Below are 17,272 nucleotides of genomic sequence, written 5' to 3'. Positions count from 1 at the left end.
ATGTTCTGTTCGAAATCACTCCCAATCCGCTGCAGTATAGTGCCCTATAGAGTGAGTAGGCCATTTTGTAATGCCTAGCTGGTATATAAGGCCCTTAATTTTATCCCCCGTAATTTAAATTTATATGCAATGAACAATATATTTTCAAAAATATTGCGTGATTCTATTTTACTTATTCAATATTTATTACAGTAGGCCCACAAGCTGACGTTTTTATTTTGTAATTATGCAACATCTATGACGTCAAATAATCAGATGTGAGGTACGCCCACACTCTCTCCACACTGGCCCTCGATTAATTTCTGAAAATAAAAATATTTACTGTTGTTGAGCCATTGAAAGATGTAACACCAGTATTACCCACACGAGGGCAGACCCCGCTCACCAGCGCCTCCAGCCCCGTAATTGGATTTGTGAAGAAGAGCGAGCCATGGCCACCACAGCATCGACTTCAAAATGGGCTGTCACTTGTATAGCGCGTATGTATTTTATTTTTCACAGCGTTGACAGTTAGTTTGAATTCCACGAAGATGCAGTAAAATTGCGTCCTCCAAAGACACGAATATATTCAACGTTTAAGAGGGTTTCAAATGTGTATGGTGGCTGAGTTGGACAAGTGGCGTTGTGATTGACGTGCAGAAGGAGACACATCCAGTTTACTGCCCGATACTGGCACAATTTTCTGAGGTGAGTTATTAATTGTTTGTTAATTTGGGAATTTGAATGATGTGCAGGAAAACCTAATGGCCGGGCAGTATAAATTATTTTAAGTTGAGTTGAGTTTTGTGAAAACGTGTTCATAATAAGTTCCTGCTTAACTGATGTTAACATCGGCACTTATATCATAGGTTTGCATGTAAAAATAACATCAGTACTAAATTCCACCCCCTTAAAAGACTCTGTAGTGATTTAAGATTTTTTTGTGATGAGATTTACGACAAATTGTTGAACCCCTTTTTGGAGCTCGGCATGTTTTTGTATTTTATTGTATTTTATATTTTTCCCGGTTTTAGCGTCTACTTCACAGCAGGGAGGCAAGTGAGGTCATATTGCTTTAATTTTCAGTTCTATGTACCTCTGCTCACTTCCACAGTTCCTCATTCTCGTATAAATCAGCCATGGAGAGGTTAATCATTTTGATATGTTGAAGTGGTCATAGGTAGGGATGTCCACATGAATTTCCGTGCCAGTTGATCACCGTTTTTGGACATTATATGCAATGAAAGTCGAATGATTTCCAATGGAGAGTTTGTAATCTGTTCCTTTTGTGGTACTTGCAGTACCATAGAGAAAGCGGAGGAGGGTGCGGCCATATTCCTCATTAAAAGTAGGCGGTTTTCAAGTCGTCACTTATATATTAATTTCTCCCAAATTAATAAATAAAAAAAGAAAATGATAACTAATTTCAGTTTTCTGATAAAATAAAACATAGAACCTGCACTTGTTAGTGAAAAATGGGCCGTCTTGTCCTCCTTTAAAGTTGCTGTCCCCCCCCCCCAATTTAAGTTGCTCATCCTTGAGCTAGATGCTCCGTTGGAATTGTAAGATTTCTTAAAACATTGTAAGTTTAAACCAATAGCCATTTAAATTTGCATATCATAGTGAACACAGTGAACAATCTGACTTTTTCCTCATCTTAAAATTGTAACTTTAGAGTACAACTTTTTCTTTGGGAAACTCTGACGACTCTTTTTAGAGTTGTGACTGTTCTCATAACATTACAATTTACTTCTGGGTAGGGGAAATGCATCTTGGAAAGAGAAACATACTTGTTTTTCCCAGATTGCATGTATCTTTAGCTTCCGTTCGTGTGTGGATGTAAAGCATGTTGACTAGGTTGAATCTGTCAGTTAACACCCCGCCTCTATAGGAGGGTCTGACCGCTAAAGCGTGGCCGGCCGTCAGCCTCTGCCAAGCCTGGAGCTCGTCACGCATCCAGATGACCGCCAACCGGCAGCCTATCGCACACTAAAAACAAAGGAGGCCACATTCCTTGCGTATTCCCATACGAGCGCACATCCTGGAGCAGGGGAAGAGCGGGACACCGGGGTGGAGGAGAGGGGGCCGGCGGGGGGTCCGATGGGGATTGACTGGGAACGACACTTCCTCTGCCGAGCGTCTTATCAGCTCTGTTCGTGCTGTTTTTTCCAAATCCTCACCCTTTCTATCCATCGCCTGCTTGATCTCGAATCTTGTTAGGACGCTCACCCGGGAAGATGAAGTTGTTGTTTTTGTTTTATTAATGTTTTTTTTTATTATTGTACAGTGAACCTTCTATTCATGGGCCATAGGGACTCAGCCCTGCCGCGAAAAGCAAAGTAAAGACAAGCACGTATGTGACGTCTCCCCCACTGAAAAGGTTTACGATTAGAAGATGGTAGTAAATCACTTTTTTTTCTTATAATGAAACTCTTCAAGTCACCATCATTTCTTGACACTAAAATGCCACAAGATGGTGGCAAAGCACTATATTTGTCTAAATGAAGGTCATCAACTCACTTAAACTTAGTTCCTTGACATCACAATACCAGATGATGGCGTCTCAGCCTGAGCACAAAAACACTGAAAGGCAAGTTTTTCCAGGAGAGTAACATAAGCTAAGACATTCAAAAGCAAAGCAGAGAAAAAAAAGTATCTTACCAAGATTAGTAAATGATCAAATATCAACAACATTGAACCACCTTAACAAAAAAGCCAAATCTATTTAAAATAATGTAGCTTTCTAAAATTACGAGAAAAAAAAAGCAAACAGTTAAATTGGTTTCATCAAAGAATGGGGAAAAAAGCATAGTTTTTAATCTGGATTTAAATGCAGTTTTACAACATGTGTTAGTGGTGGAACTATTTTATTTTAAACAAGTTCCTTATATGGTCTCCATCGTGCATATTTTCACTTTCTGCATTTGAATTTCAAAAGCATCCCCACTGATAAAACCTACCAACTCCATTGTATTACATTTGTGTGTATATGTCACAAGGGGCTTCGGAGGTTGGTAGCAGCAGACTGAGGGGAAAAGTTGATGATGTAAGCCAGCTGTGAGAGAGCTGAGCAGCTTGAAGAGTGTCCTCGTGCCTTATATGGGAATTTTATCTGTTCCGCTCCTGGTGCACTCCCAAAACATTGTTCTAGTGGACCACAACCACTGTTATGAGTTGAACAGGCTTGTCGTTTGCTTCCCAGCATCAATAAGTGCGTGTTAAATGTGCAGATGGAGATTCAATTTTTTTTTTTTTTTTTAAATGCAGGGTGGAGACAACAAGTACGGGAATGGGAGGGGGAAAAAACATCTGGAAGGGCTGGGAGACCCAGGTGGGCTACGTTGGGTCCGAAGAGAGAATATGGCTCCCTTGAGACCTCATTCGCACACATGCATAGATTCAGTAGTGTGACCTTGGGGATGACGATTATGGAAAAAAAATAATAATTACAGCTATTTTGATTGATGATTATTTGATTATTGAAACGATTAGTCATTGATTTGAAAACTTTTTTGTATTTATTCAAGCACTAAAACTCCACTACTCAAAACTGCCACCATAGCTTCATGGCGATTCATTCCTGCATTTATTCTCAAACACTCTCTTCGTTTTGCCGTGTACAAAATAACCCTGTAAATATCACGTGTAATTCAAGCCTCTTGCATTTTTATTTTGCAACATGTACACCTTTCATGCCTTGCATTTTACACACATTAAAGCCTTGAATAAGCATTGCCCTTTATCATATTGAATTTATTCTTATGTTATTCACACAAGTCTTGGGACTTACTGGGCTTACCTGGGATCACCGGTATTTTATTCTGTGCCATTTCTTGTGGAAATGTGTGTTGGTATGTGAAGAAAAATCCCATGGATCTTTGTATCCTTGAATTTTGAGGAAAGGAAAATCTTTGGAAATTCACCTTTAAATATAACCTGAATGGACAATGACAAAATAAGAAAGTGAAATAAGAATATAATAAAATAATAGCTATAAAAAAAAAAAAAAATAGCTGAGATTCAACTCTTTTAATAAAAGTCGTTTTTCACACAAGGGGAGGAATTTGTGCCTTTGAGTAATGTCATCTTGTGTGTATACGATTCCACAATGTTTGTGTGTGAATATTCGTTATTTGAAGGCGTATCACTTGGAAATTTATGCTAATTTCTAGTTAGCATTTCAATGGGATTTTACACTGACATTAACGCTAGCGATATTTTAAAAAACAAAGCATGTTTTGTATTTAAATATACAATGTGTGTAATTTGTTTTATTGTGTATTTTCCTTTAAACTCCAGCTGGGTGTCATTGTACATATTAAAGCACGCTCAGGGCAGAATCACATATGCTACAAGCTTGCTTTGCAAGAAACCTGGTGCATTCAGAGTACTTTCATGTCTGACACACCGTTCTTCACATTAATAATTTTTCTTCGATTATAATCTTTTAAGGATGGAGAGAAGCCAAACTCTAAATCAGGGGTGTCAAACTCGTTTTTGTGGATGGGCCACATCGTAGTTGTGGTTTCCCTCAGCAGGCCGTTATGACTGTGAATCCATATAAAGGAATGATCATATTATGTTATCACATATCCACAACAAACTGATGGAAAGCCACTTATGAAATCAGAAGCCGGTAAGTAATTGTTTGTTCAACAATTTTTCAATGTATTTTAAAAAGGCGAGGATTGGTAACAAATAAATGGCAATATCTCATATATCAATGTTGTTAAAAGTAAAGAAAATGTGCTAGAAACAGTAAGTTGATGCACATGTTTTGCCCTTTGCGGACCACTTAAATTGCGGTTGCGGACCAGATCTGGCCCCCGGGCATTGAGTTTGACCCCGGTGCTCTAAATCATGATTAATCAACTAGCTCTAGTATAACCCCTGTGATGGTGGGCACATCCTGTCACTAATAGGTGGCTCAGTGACTGTGAGTAATGTAACACCATGGATCTCATGGATGTGATCTCATGGAGTTGAGTTATTAGGGTCACTTGTCTGTCTTGTACACCGGGCCCACGTTTCAGGGCATTTGGGCGAATTTTCTAGAACAGGGGTCCTCTTTCCTTTTCCTCGAGGGCTGGTTGTCCTGCCCGTTTACCATCTCTCCTGCTGCAACACAACTCATTCAAATGATCAGGATCGTTATCGAGCTTCTGCAGACCTTGCTGATTATCTCATCAACAGAATTGAAGACCTCTGCTCTAGAAAGTGTAAAAGTTTACGACCGTCCCATTTTCCCACAAATGTCAGCTTCAAACCATAATTCCCTGTTCATTTTCAGAGACGGGATCATGACGGCGATGCGATATCCAGGTCCAGAAAATGAAAATCCTGTCACAGTTTGGCTTCAGCCACGGGTGCTTCTACTGAATCCGACAGGTAAACAATGACTGAGTGAAAAACATCTTGCTCAGTAGCAATTTTGCAACGCAGCTCCAATGTCAATTAACAAGCTATAAAGGCAAGGAATACAATTCAATACAATACAAATGTATTTATATAGTGCATTTCACAACAGCTGGACCTGTAACAAAGTGCTTTCCATATGGTGTCATATAAATTTGCGGGTAATTAGAACACAAATTAAAACACATAAACACTTATACAATAGGTACCAGAAGAACGGCAGAACAGTGACAGTGTCTCGATGATATGATTATAAAAACCGCAAAGCCTAAAATGTCAAATGATGTTGATGATGATGTCCTCACATCGGTCTGAGCGACAATACAAAATGAAAAAATAAAGTTTGTGTCTTTTGAGTCACCTTTATGGTTTTCGTGACCTTATCGTTTTCTCTCATGACAGTACACACCATTGTCATATGACATTCACCATTTTTGGCCAAGAAAGTAATTTTAATGTATTTGAACTTGCTTCAAAAAGTGTAATTTTATATATAATGATCCATTTTTAATGTAATGTCTCAATATATATATTTTTTATTTCAACCCAAGAAAATCAGTCTCAAACATTTTTATCAACCTACTCAATATATTTCATTTGCATTGTATATGAGATTTTTTTATATTAATATTGTCTCTTTTGTTGATTTAATTAGCTCTCATATATCGTGAGTGTATATGCCCTGGATTTACACACTCAATTTAAAGAATCTATGCGTTTGAATGCAAACACTTGAGTAACAAGGGGAGGCTCAGTCACCATTCATAACGAGCTGCCACTAAAGAGTTCTTGACAAGTATGACTGAAGTCCCAGGTGATCGGAATGATCAGAGCTTCGGAGTCGGGGCCCCTGAGTCCTTTGTGCCTCATCACCTGGCCTCACATCACCTCCGTTATGACTCAGACACGAGACAGGCGAAGGAAGATGAGCGAGAGACGCAGAAGATGCTGGCAGTCTCAAAGGAGGGGGTGGTCAGACGAACCAGGAATGAGTCAGACGTCCTCCTACATGTCGCTCAATTCAATCAAAGGACAAACACAACATCCAGGTTGCTTTATCTGTAACTTTTCTTATAAAATTGATATTTTTTTTGGGGGGGGGTGTTGATGGCACTACCGTATTTTCTGGACTATAAGGTGCACCCGCATATAAGCCGCAGCACCACAGCAAAAAAAATTATAAATAAAAATAAAAAATAAAAAAAATATACAAGCCGCACCAGGCTATAAGCCGCAGTTTTCTTTGTTGAAAAAAAAAAAAAAAGAGTTGTCTACTGCATGTACAGAACGAGTTTGTACTGTGAATGCACACAAAAGTACATACACATTCTTAAAACAGTGCCTTTTAACATGGCAACAATTTTGCTAATTCAAACAGAACAGACCCAAGAGAAAAAAAAATCTAGATTTCATCCATCCATCCATCTTCTGTACCGCTTCTCCTCACTTGGGTCGCGGAGCCTATCCCAGCTATCTTCGGGCAGTAGGTGGGGGACACCCTGAACTGGTTGCCAGCCAATTGCAGGGCACACAGAGACGAACAACCATCCGCACTCACACTCATACCTAGGGGCAATTTAGAGTCTTCAATCGGCCTGCCATGCATGTCTTTGGAATGTGGGAGAAAACCGGAGTACCCGGAGGAAACCCACGCAAGCGCGGGGAGAACATGCAAACTCCACACAGGAAGGCCGGAGCCGGGATCGAAGCCACGCCTGATGCTGTCTCTCACTGTGAGGCCATCGTGCTCACCAGTCGGCCACCGTGCCGCCAACATCTAGATTTATTTAGCATATTTTCTGAACTATTAGAGCGCCCCTACCGGCCAAATAAAAATCCACAGAAAAGCCGCACCGTTGTATTAGCCGCATGGTTCAAAATCTAGAAAAATAGTAGCTGCTTATAGTCTGGAAAATTTGGTAGGGAAATTAATCTTTTTAGAATCGATTATCCTTTTGATTATTCTATCGAATGCTGGTGCTCGACTTTTTTCCCAGTCCTAGATGATACATTTACTACTGCGTTCCATCCCAGGGTCGAAACCCCCATCTCTGCTCACTTTTCCCGCTATGTTTTGCTGAAAGCAATCCACTGGCACTGACAACACGAAAATATCTGAGCATGAAATGCCATGTTTCTTTGTGAAAGCTCACTCATTTGTGGAAATATCCTGCTTCACTGAGTTTTGTTTGAAAGGCTGGGTCTTGTGGTACGGTTTTGCTAATTTTGAGGTGTCTGGTTGAAAATGCTCAAAATGGAACAGATGCAGGCCAACGCCTGTGTTTAAGGGGATGAAGGAAAAGCCGGACAGAAGTGTGGTGTGTGAAACTTAGTTCTCCCACCATGTTGCGTTGAAAGCAACTGTCGCAAAAGCTGATGTGCCAACAGAAGCAGAATAATGCTGGTGCGTGAGGAAATGCGGTGCTGCTGTGTGAAAATGTTTACAGGATCTCTGTGTGAAAAAGGCTTTTGTACGAGGTTAAACTCTGGATGACCCAGTCACATGATCGCACGAACAAGGCGTGGCCTCACGAGAAGCGTTGACATCATGCGGCGTGTACTTCCTTTTCACAAGACCACGGGGGTGATGTGGTGGGCGAGGCTGCACACGCGTGACTCACGCACGACGTGACGTCAACATCTGAGAAACTAAATGGCAACATTTTCATTTTTTTTTTTTCTTCTTTTTTTTTTTTCCTGCACAACCTCCCTTAACCTTTGCTCTTGAGTTTACTCGGGGAAAAAAATCCACAAGATAAGAGTCTGCGATACGCATTCCTTTTCCACAGCCTTTGGCCTTGGCTTTTTTTCCTCGCTAAGCCACCCAGCTGTTCTAGTGAGCGCGAACGGACACACTGGATGTTATTGTGCAGATCCGACAGTGCCCGAGCAGGGAGGGGAGACAGCTGTACTCGTGTGGCCCACGGCGGCCCCTTCATTAGTGCCAGCCATCGCTCCCTTGTTCTGCTTGGTCCCTAAGCACCACACCCTGTAGAACATCCGCTGACCTGATTTCTGGCTGCCCTTCCACCTGACCACTCTCTTCAATGTACCTGGGCCGTCTTAGTTCCATGTGAATCAATAAAAACTATTGCTGGTGATTCGTCATTATTGTAACATTTGAGAAAACATATGACTTGCATGCTAATGTTACCGCACGCTGTTTACGTGCCTTCGGCCGGGTATACACAAAGACAATTCTCCCTGATTTTGACTCTTCCCGACCAAGGATCTCAAACGCCACACCATTGTGTCTTATAAGATTGTCCAATAAGATTATCCTTTTGTTCTTGGATCGGGTCGGGCCGGCAATCTTAAATATTAAATGCAAGGCCAGCTTGGTCATTAAGCAAGATCGGCAGATGGGCTCTAGGCGGCGCTAAAATCGGGTGGAAATTGATCTTCAATATGATTATTTTCAAGCAAAAGGTTGACATCTCAGTTCGTCAGTCATTCTTCTGGCGCTATTTCTGGCTCGCACAGTCCATCATCATCTGTAACAACCAATCGGCATCGAGAACCTACTTACTACACAACAACAGACAGACAAAGCATAGTGAATGGTATCTGATCTGTTATCTATTGTTTGTCTTTTAATTTTTGTGCTAATTTCCCTAATTTATATTACACTATGTGGAAAGTGATTTGTTACAGCTTCAGCTGTTGTGAAATGCGCTTTATAAATAAAGTTGTAGTGTATTTTATTGTGTTGAATTGTATTGATTGGGGAAATAAAAACAATTCTGGACAATGTCATTGCGGATTGTGGAATCTCACAGTTTTTTTTTTTCTTCTTCTTTTTTTTTAGTCAAAAGAAAAAAAAGAGAGATTAGAAAAGAAATATAAATGATTAAAGAGGAGCAAGATCGTTTGACTTCAGTCATAGTTGTCAAGTTTGTTTGAATTCAGCGTTCATGCCAATCTGAGAGCTGCGGCGCGAGATTAACTGTTGAATTCCTAGCTTTGTTGATGTCTATCACTAAATTTATGATGGCAACAGTTGCACTTTAAATGGTATGTGAAAATTAAATGATTCCATGATTGGTAACAACATTTTAAATATAAAATCTTTTTTTTTTAGTAAAAATAAATACATATTAAAAGGCAATAAGCACATGTAAATACTTTTTATTGTTAAACCAAAAAGTTTAAATATTCTCCAGCTTACTCTGAGCCAGTGTAAAGTCTTTGGGAATGGAGGAATGCTCTGATCTCTTTGTACTGATCAGAACCTGTGCTGCATGTTCTGAATGAGCTGCAGCTGTTTGATGCTCTTTTGAAGGAGTCCCTTCAGAAGACCATTGGAATAATCAAGTCTAATGGAAAGAAAAGCATGGATGAGCTTCTCTAGGTCTGCTTGGAGTATGCAACTTTTCAGTCCGGATAGATATGTGTACTTGCAAAAGTCTCTTTTCATGATTGTTATGCTATAACTGCTGCAAATCATATCAGCACCCCAAGATATATGACTTGGTCTTTTAAAAAATCCTTTAATATTTGATAAATCTTTATATATGTACCAGGACTTAGTTCCACAATCTCCACTCTCTGCAGCACTGCATTTTTTTTTTGCTGCCCTCAGTCTCCTCTTGGATCCTTACTCTCATTCTCATCTATCTCATTCCAACTGATGAGTTGAAATGAGATGCGCTTTATTCCACTATACCATTTTGAAGTGAAAAATTAACCGACCTAAATGGGGTAGACTTGAGCCAGTACGGTAGACGAGCAAAAGGTTCTTTTTTTTTTTTTCCATTTCAGCTCTAAAGTTTCCAAATGGACATCTGAGGCAGGAAGTCAACGCGCTACTCCATTAAGTCCTGTAAGTGACCAGTGAAAAATATCATGTTTTTCTAAACGCCACCAACATAGAAAAAAGTCAAATGACAGTTACATATGTTACTAAGGTGCAGGTTAGATGAAAACCCGCCGGCATACGAACGACGCTAGAAAAAGAAAAAAAAGGATTGTTGGGCACCACCTCTGGTGATCAGCAGGGAAATTAGAGAACAGGTGATTTTGCACCTTCAAAGGCAGTATCAACCCCGGAGCGGAAAGTCATTTTTTTGTGGCATCACTGTGTATTAATGGCACCAACATTAACTTTCGTCTTCAGAAAGAGGGTGACCTGCCACTTTTTCACCTCTTACTCACTCTCTGTAAAAGCTGTCATTTCTCATCTTCACCAAAGCTGCAGTTCTGCATACAAGGCCGCAACAGAATGGAGGGGCAAAGTTGACCCAGTAGTATCAGAGCCCTAATGGAAGCCCCTTTCACACTTCCTAAAAAAAAGGTGTAATTTCTTCACTTTTTTCCATACAACATCAACACACAATGAACGAGAATGTTGACAAGGTAATCTTGCACCTCAGAGCTGTAATGGAAGCCGTTTTTATACCAAGTATAAAATCTCATAGTTCTGCATAAAAGTCATGGACACGGAATGGTGAAATGAAGTTTCCTTAACCTGGCAACTGCCTTTCACATTGCCTCTTAATGCCATCGTTTTCCATCTTTTATTGAATTATACCGTTTTGAATAAACAACACAGAAACACAATGGAGGGAAGAAATTCATTTGGCAATTTTTCAGCTTCCGAGATAGTGTCAGAGCTCGTCGTGGGCTTCTTTTAAAGGAATTTAATGCGAGCCAGAAAAAAAATAGAAGTGTAACAGGTTTCTGGAACAGGCTGAACTGACGGAATCTGAGCGTGAGCACAGCTGAGAAGAACACCAAGGATTCGGAAGGAAAACACAACAAAATCCAAACTAAATAAATACATCCAAGCCATGCACGCTCTTGAGTTGACTATACACTGTAGGTACAGTGAGACTGTGCCGATCACCATGACATTTATGCATCAAATAAAAAAAGCTGCGAGTTGTAATTACTGTTACACTGGTGAGAGGATGCAATGTGTGGCGTCTCTAACAAGCTCCCACTCAGCCCAGTGGAGGCAGGCGGGAGGGAGGGTGGCAGTGGGAGTGGAGTGACTGCGAGCGAGGCTGTTAGAGCAAGTGGGTTGGATGTGTCCATTTCTGTGTGTACGTGTGCGTGTGCTTGTCACTAAGTGTGTGAAGAGTGTGTGTGTTTGTGCAATGTGTGTCCTTTTGTGTGTGCTGTACTGGGATGTGGAAATTGAATGGAGCCTTTCACTTGGGCTGCTCGTCTCCCCGGGGGTGGGGTGGGGGGTGCGGTTGCCATGGTTATTCTGGAATCCTGCCGCTAATGGGTGGGAGTTTGTGTCGCTCTGGCAACCTGGCCGGTCTAGGCTGGAATATGTGTGTGTGTTAGTATGTACACCAGGTGTGGTTGGATGGACACAGGAGGTCATATATGATATGTGTGTGTTCGCGTGCGTGTTTAGGTGTTTGTGTGTGCGTGTTTAGGTGTGTGTGTATGCGTGAGGTGGAGAGAGTGAGAGTGAGTGAGAAAGAGAGGGAGAGATAGAGAGACTAGTGCACAGGATCAGTGAAAGGTGAGGCTTCACAACTTTAATTTCTCAGTAAATAATGTATTTATCATAATGACCAAATGAAGGATCGGTACAGCTTTTGCTGTGATGCGGACAATGTATCGCTTTGTCTTGGTGAAGAAGGAACAAAGCCCCAAGGCGAAGCTCTCGATGAATCGGTCGATCTACGTTCCTACACTAACCTATGGTCACGAGTGCGTCGTGACCGAAAGGACGAGATCTTGGATACGAGAGGCCGGTGTCCGGGCTCTCCCATAGACATAGGGTGAGAATCTCAGTCATCTGTGAGGAACTCAGAGTCGAGCATCTGCTCCTCAACATTGGGATGAGCTAGATGAGGTGGCTTGGGCTTCTGGCTACGATGCTGCCTGGACGCCTCCCTGGTGAGGTTTTCCGGGCATGTTCCACCGGCAGGAGGCCCCAAGGACGACCCAGGACACGCTGTAGAGACTGTGTCTCCCGTATATAAAGTGTATCTAATGAAGTGAAAAGTGAGGATCTCCCATTCATCACACAATATGGTTTCATTTATGCCAGGACAGGCACAGGATTTAATATCATCATGGCCACGCGGTGATGAAATAATCCTTCAGTTTTACAGCATTGTTGCAAGTGGGAAACATAATGCAGCCCGGCTTTCCCTGTATCCCCGTCACCCGCCCCATCCTAGCCTTGGGCTAGAGCAGCGCCTGGAACGAGGGACGGAGAAACCCATGTGAAGTGAACGCATAATGAGAGGTTACATCCTCTGTCGCGTTTTTGCAGTAAGATTGTCAATGCTTGTCACTCTCACCGATGAGTGCGCTTTACATGCTAATTTGTCTTTCATTAAGACCCGCCCTCTTCAGTTATCGTTGCTGTGTAAGTGTGGCAAACTTTCAGTTCAACTTTAACCTAAAAAAAATGGACTTGATTCTCATAAAAACAGCAACTTTATTGTCAAAAATCTACAGCTACTCTTCGAGAAGGATGACTTAATTATCCAAAAATCCCTTAAACCTTATTCTCAAATAATTAAATAAAGAACTGCAAATTAAATCTAGAAGATATATTACTTAATTTTGAAAAAGATGTTCTTTAATGTATTTGTTTTTGCACAGTTAAAAAAATTGCCCCTGTAGTCTCAGTTTTAATACAAAAATGTTTTTTTTCTTTTACAGTTAGTGCAAAGAAAACACCTTTAAAAAATATTTTGACCTTATTCTTGAAGCATTATAATTTTATTATTTTAAAATAACTTCCCAAACACATTATTCTCAGAAAATTACAACTTATTTTCTATTTCTTTTATTCTGCTCCAAAAAACTTTCCCATCACAACCTCACAACTTTATTATTGAATTATTACACCCTTTGTTCTCATGATGTAATATCACAACTTAACATTTTTTTCATATTACAGTTTTTGCTTTGCTCTTTACAGCTTTTATCCTTGTACAATGAATATTGTTCATGTGATAGATCAATTGTTTTCTTTTTTATGTGACACAGAGCATGTTATGCGTAGCAGAGGCCCGCTGAAGGGACATGCAATGTGAACAGATCATCCAGGTTCCTTCATTGCCAGTGTTGTCCTTGAGGGGATCAGGTCTGTGATAGTCACACAGATGTCTTGGCTGCTGTTTCTCATTTGGAGGACTAATCCATACACTGCACCAAGCCCCTTTGGATTTAAAGGAACTCGGCTTGGCCACGTACTCCTCTTCCATTCCAGTCATTATGTGTGCCTGGAAAACACAGTGGGGAAAAAAGTGTTTCTTCTGTACTGTGTCCAAAATGAATATAAATACAAAGCAAAAGGCAATATTATGACGAAGGTGATGCGTGACTCAGCTGGTCAGTGCATTCTCTGGACCAGGAGGCAAGGGACAGGAATTGACTTGTTTGTCACGAAACTCGCGGCTGTCAACTTCTTGTGCCGAAAATTCAGTCGGTGGTTCAGATTTCCCCGCCAAAAAGGCAGTGACCAGAGGCTGGCTTAGACTAGAACGACCCCGTAGAGGCAAAGTGATGCCAAACCATTATAAAATAATTCAGAGAACACTTCCAAGTATGCCGCTGGCCAATCTAAAACAGTGCTACTATAAAAACATCATGCTGAAAACCTGATTGATATATGAAAATTTGCTTTGAAGGATACATTCAACTGTAGATGACTTTTGAGTAGAAGCTGGTGGATAAAATTAAATATCATACACATCCATTGTGATGCCAATGTATAGCGAAGTCCCGCTAAATTGCAGTTCAACAAGAGGATTTTTAAGCAACTATAAAGGCAAATCTGGATTTCGGGTTGCGTGCCTTTAGTGCCGTGCAGCAACATGCTGGGCAGCACTGAGTTTTACCTGAAGTCTGCATACCACAAAGAGGATCCCAAACATATCTCCAGTCGGTGTTCCCACAGCGCAAAGATAATTTGCCATTGGCTATTGCAGCAGGCTGCTTCTATGTTTTGCTGCTCCGTGTGCGTGGAAGAAACATGTGTTTGAAGGATAATAATGGCTGCACGATCTATGCTAATTTCAGCTAGCCTGCCTAGCTGTTTTGCGTTATATTCAAGAAGACTTCCCTGAGAGGAAATTTCGTGATTTGGTTGAACATTTTGGTGTTTAAATATAACTAGATCCTATTTTCGTGCCAAGCGCAAGTCTACTGCAAAGCACATTCTAACTCTGTGTCTGGGTGGCGTTTGGTGCACTTAGGCTGTTTGCGCTGTTGTGGGAGTGAACACAACCAATTTGCTTCCCTGCCCATAAAAGCGTCTCGTCTCCTCCTTTTAAATCTTGCGCAGGAGAGACACACGATCTACATTACAGGAGAAACGGATTCGTCGGAGTCAATGCAGGCGATCGGCACACGCTTGTTTGTAACGAACTGCAAGAACACCTCCATGGTTTGATGTAAAATTGGCCAGGGCTCTCACAGATCACTGATGCAAAGTGGGTACTAGGAGACCAACTTCCTCCCTCAGAGTTTGTGTCCGTGTGTAATTTTAAAAAACTCACGGCAGACAAAAACTGTGGCAATGAGCAACTTGCCAGCTAGTGGACTGGCATGCACATTACAGAAGTTTGAGCCGTTGGCGGGGGATTATTTTCACAACTGTGTGCCCAAAAATTTTGCGTTTTTAATTTGAAATGTTTTAGATCATCCTAATCCATGGATTATAAAATTTCTCCATTGTGGCGTTCAAGCTTCAAATTTACTGCTCCCGACTTGACAGTCACTTTGTCAAAGTCGAGGAGCAGGAGCCGTGGCATTCCCTCATCAGAATTCTTGACACCTTCGAAGCAAGCCACTTTTTTTTGTCAGTTTCTTTGCTCCCCTCAACTTTTTTTTCTTTTCTTCCTCTTTTTCTGCATGTTTTCACCCCTCAGCCCCTTCCCAACCTCTGCCAAGATTTCCACTCTGTAGCCCAGACAGCCTCAACCTTGACTCAGGGCCACCCCATTCTCTCAGCGGCCAACTATTTCACCGACCGCAGCTTTAACTTCACTGCTCCGCCTCTCGGCCTGCCAGAATTGCCGCGGACCACTCGGGGGTCTTTCTGGGAAACCGCGGTATGAGAGGAGAGAGGGGCCGATCCAACTTCCAAAGCCCCCAAAAGACACATACGTCAGTGCAGGCAGCGGCCCCGCAGGAGTCGTTTGGTTCGTTACGGCGGTTTTAAATGCTTCTCGGCATACGCTGGAGGTGTGACTTATTGGGCAGCCAACAGATGAAAAATGATACTGGAGATGATTCAACACACTCATCCAAGAGTGTCGAGCATAATGGCTGAAGTTCTTTTTTTTTTTTTTTGGTTTTTCCTTTTTTTGGTTTTCATCTGCCCCACTCCACCATGGAAACTTTTTAAATGCAGAAAAGAAAGTGTTTTAGTGGGATTTCACAAATGATTTGGGGTTGATGCACTGTTTGGCTACTTATCATCATTAGGACAAGGATTAAAAAAAAACATATTAAAAAAAACAATACAGTTTACCACATTCCCAAAATTCAGAAAAGCCTATAACGTTGAGCACTTTTTTTTTTCCACCAGTAGTCTTGGTTAACACTCTGAAAAGAAGAACTCTGGACCAAAGAATTTGGCCAGTGGCAAAGATGACCAAATCTATAAAATTTCATCCTCTAACCCCATGATTTAGTGCGATTTTAAAAGCTTTTTTCTTTTTTTCTGACAAAGGGTGGCGTAAATATCTCACACTTGTTAGCTTTATTCAACAAAATCCGATGAACCTTGGAATTTCTCCAACTGGCCAGCATCTTTTGTGGTTTTGGGCTCCCCCCTTCCCACAAAAATCCAACTGACTTGAAATTGCCTCACATCAGTCTAGTTTATTACTCCCCCCCAAAAAAAGCTCTGAGCAGCCTCAGTCTAATTAGCTTGAAAGTTCTCAACCAATACACTCTCTAAAAAGTGAATTCACAAAAGTGTTCAATTTCTGAGTGTAGTAGGTCGCTTCATCTATGTGATTGACTTGAAATTCCTCAAATACCAGAAGTTGTCTATGGCCCGTATTAGAATTCAAAATGTTAGACCGAGAACAAATACGGACAAAGGCCTTTCTTTCCCCGTCCACCCTCTCATCAGAATCAACCAGTTGATTTGCTGACATTCCTGCACTCCATCACTTTTCGACTTGTAAATAAAGAACTTGGTGAAAGAGTCGTTTGTTCCACTTTTCGCTGACACTGTAATATTTGTGGATTTATGTGGATGAAGGGGAATACATTTGTGTGTCTGTTTTTTTCTTCTGAGCAGCAAGGGCCCACACTAACCACCCTGGGGTCTTGTTATCCTCCCCTATGTCTGAGCTCTGGGGGCCACGCTAATGAATCCTCCCGTTACAGAAGCTCCTCCACTCCAGTCGGGATATCTACAGGGCTCAACCACCATAGTCGCCCGCCTCCTCCTCCCTTCCTCCATCTAGACTGCAGGTCCAGCTGCAGCGTGAATGAAGGCGAGCTGCGATGGAGACACTGAGGAGGGTAGGTGATCGTACTGAATAATTGATGTGGCCAGTTCACTCAGGAGCACCCTTAGAGTCTCTCTTTCTCCACATATGCACATGCGCAAACACACTGCCATACACACCTTCTTTTACTCTGACTGTAAAAAGAAATATGCCAAGATTGTGTTATGCGGCTGAAAAATATGACTTACTGTCGGTCCCCAATGCTCAGTGCTGAAATTTCTCCCACCCTCTCAGCTTAATATGCTCTTCAAAAAATTCTCGAGACCATGACATTTCACCAGGAGAGGACAGATAACCGTAATCTATATTTGAAAAGAATCACAACAGTTCATTAGACGTTGCAGATTAAGCATCAAATTTCAAATTGTTAACACCCATCAGTGTATTAATAGGATTGAAATTTCTCACACCAGTCCAGTTGAACTTTC

The 17,272-nt window shown here is 41.4% G+C and overlaps 1 long non-coding RNA gene across 1 annotated transcript; it reads left to right on the top strand.

Moving 5' to 3' along the window:
• The first annotated feature begins 458 nt into the window (after nt 1-458).
• On the top strand, nt 459-6,468 carry LOC148323272 (uncharacterized). Its single transcript, XR_015846438.1, has 3 exons — nt 459-687; nt 5,270-5,367; nt 6,299-6,468. It is a non-coding gene; the product is annotated as an uncharacterized LOC148323272 (long non-coding RNA).
• Nucleotides 6,469-17,272: the final 10,804 nt, after the last annotated feature.

Source organism: Idiotropiscis lumnitzeri, chromosome 14 (genome assembly GCF_059441095.1).
Source record: "Idiotropiscis lumnitzeri isolate Australia: NSW breed Sydney's pygmy pipehorse chromosome 14, RoL_Ilum_1.0, whole genome shotgun sequence".
Taxonomy (NCBI): Eukaryota; Metazoa; Chordata; class Actinopteri; order Syngnathiformes; family Syngnathidae; genus Idiotropiscis; species Idiotropiscis lumnitzeri.
This window is presented reverse-complemented; position numbering and strand designations above follow the sequence as displayed.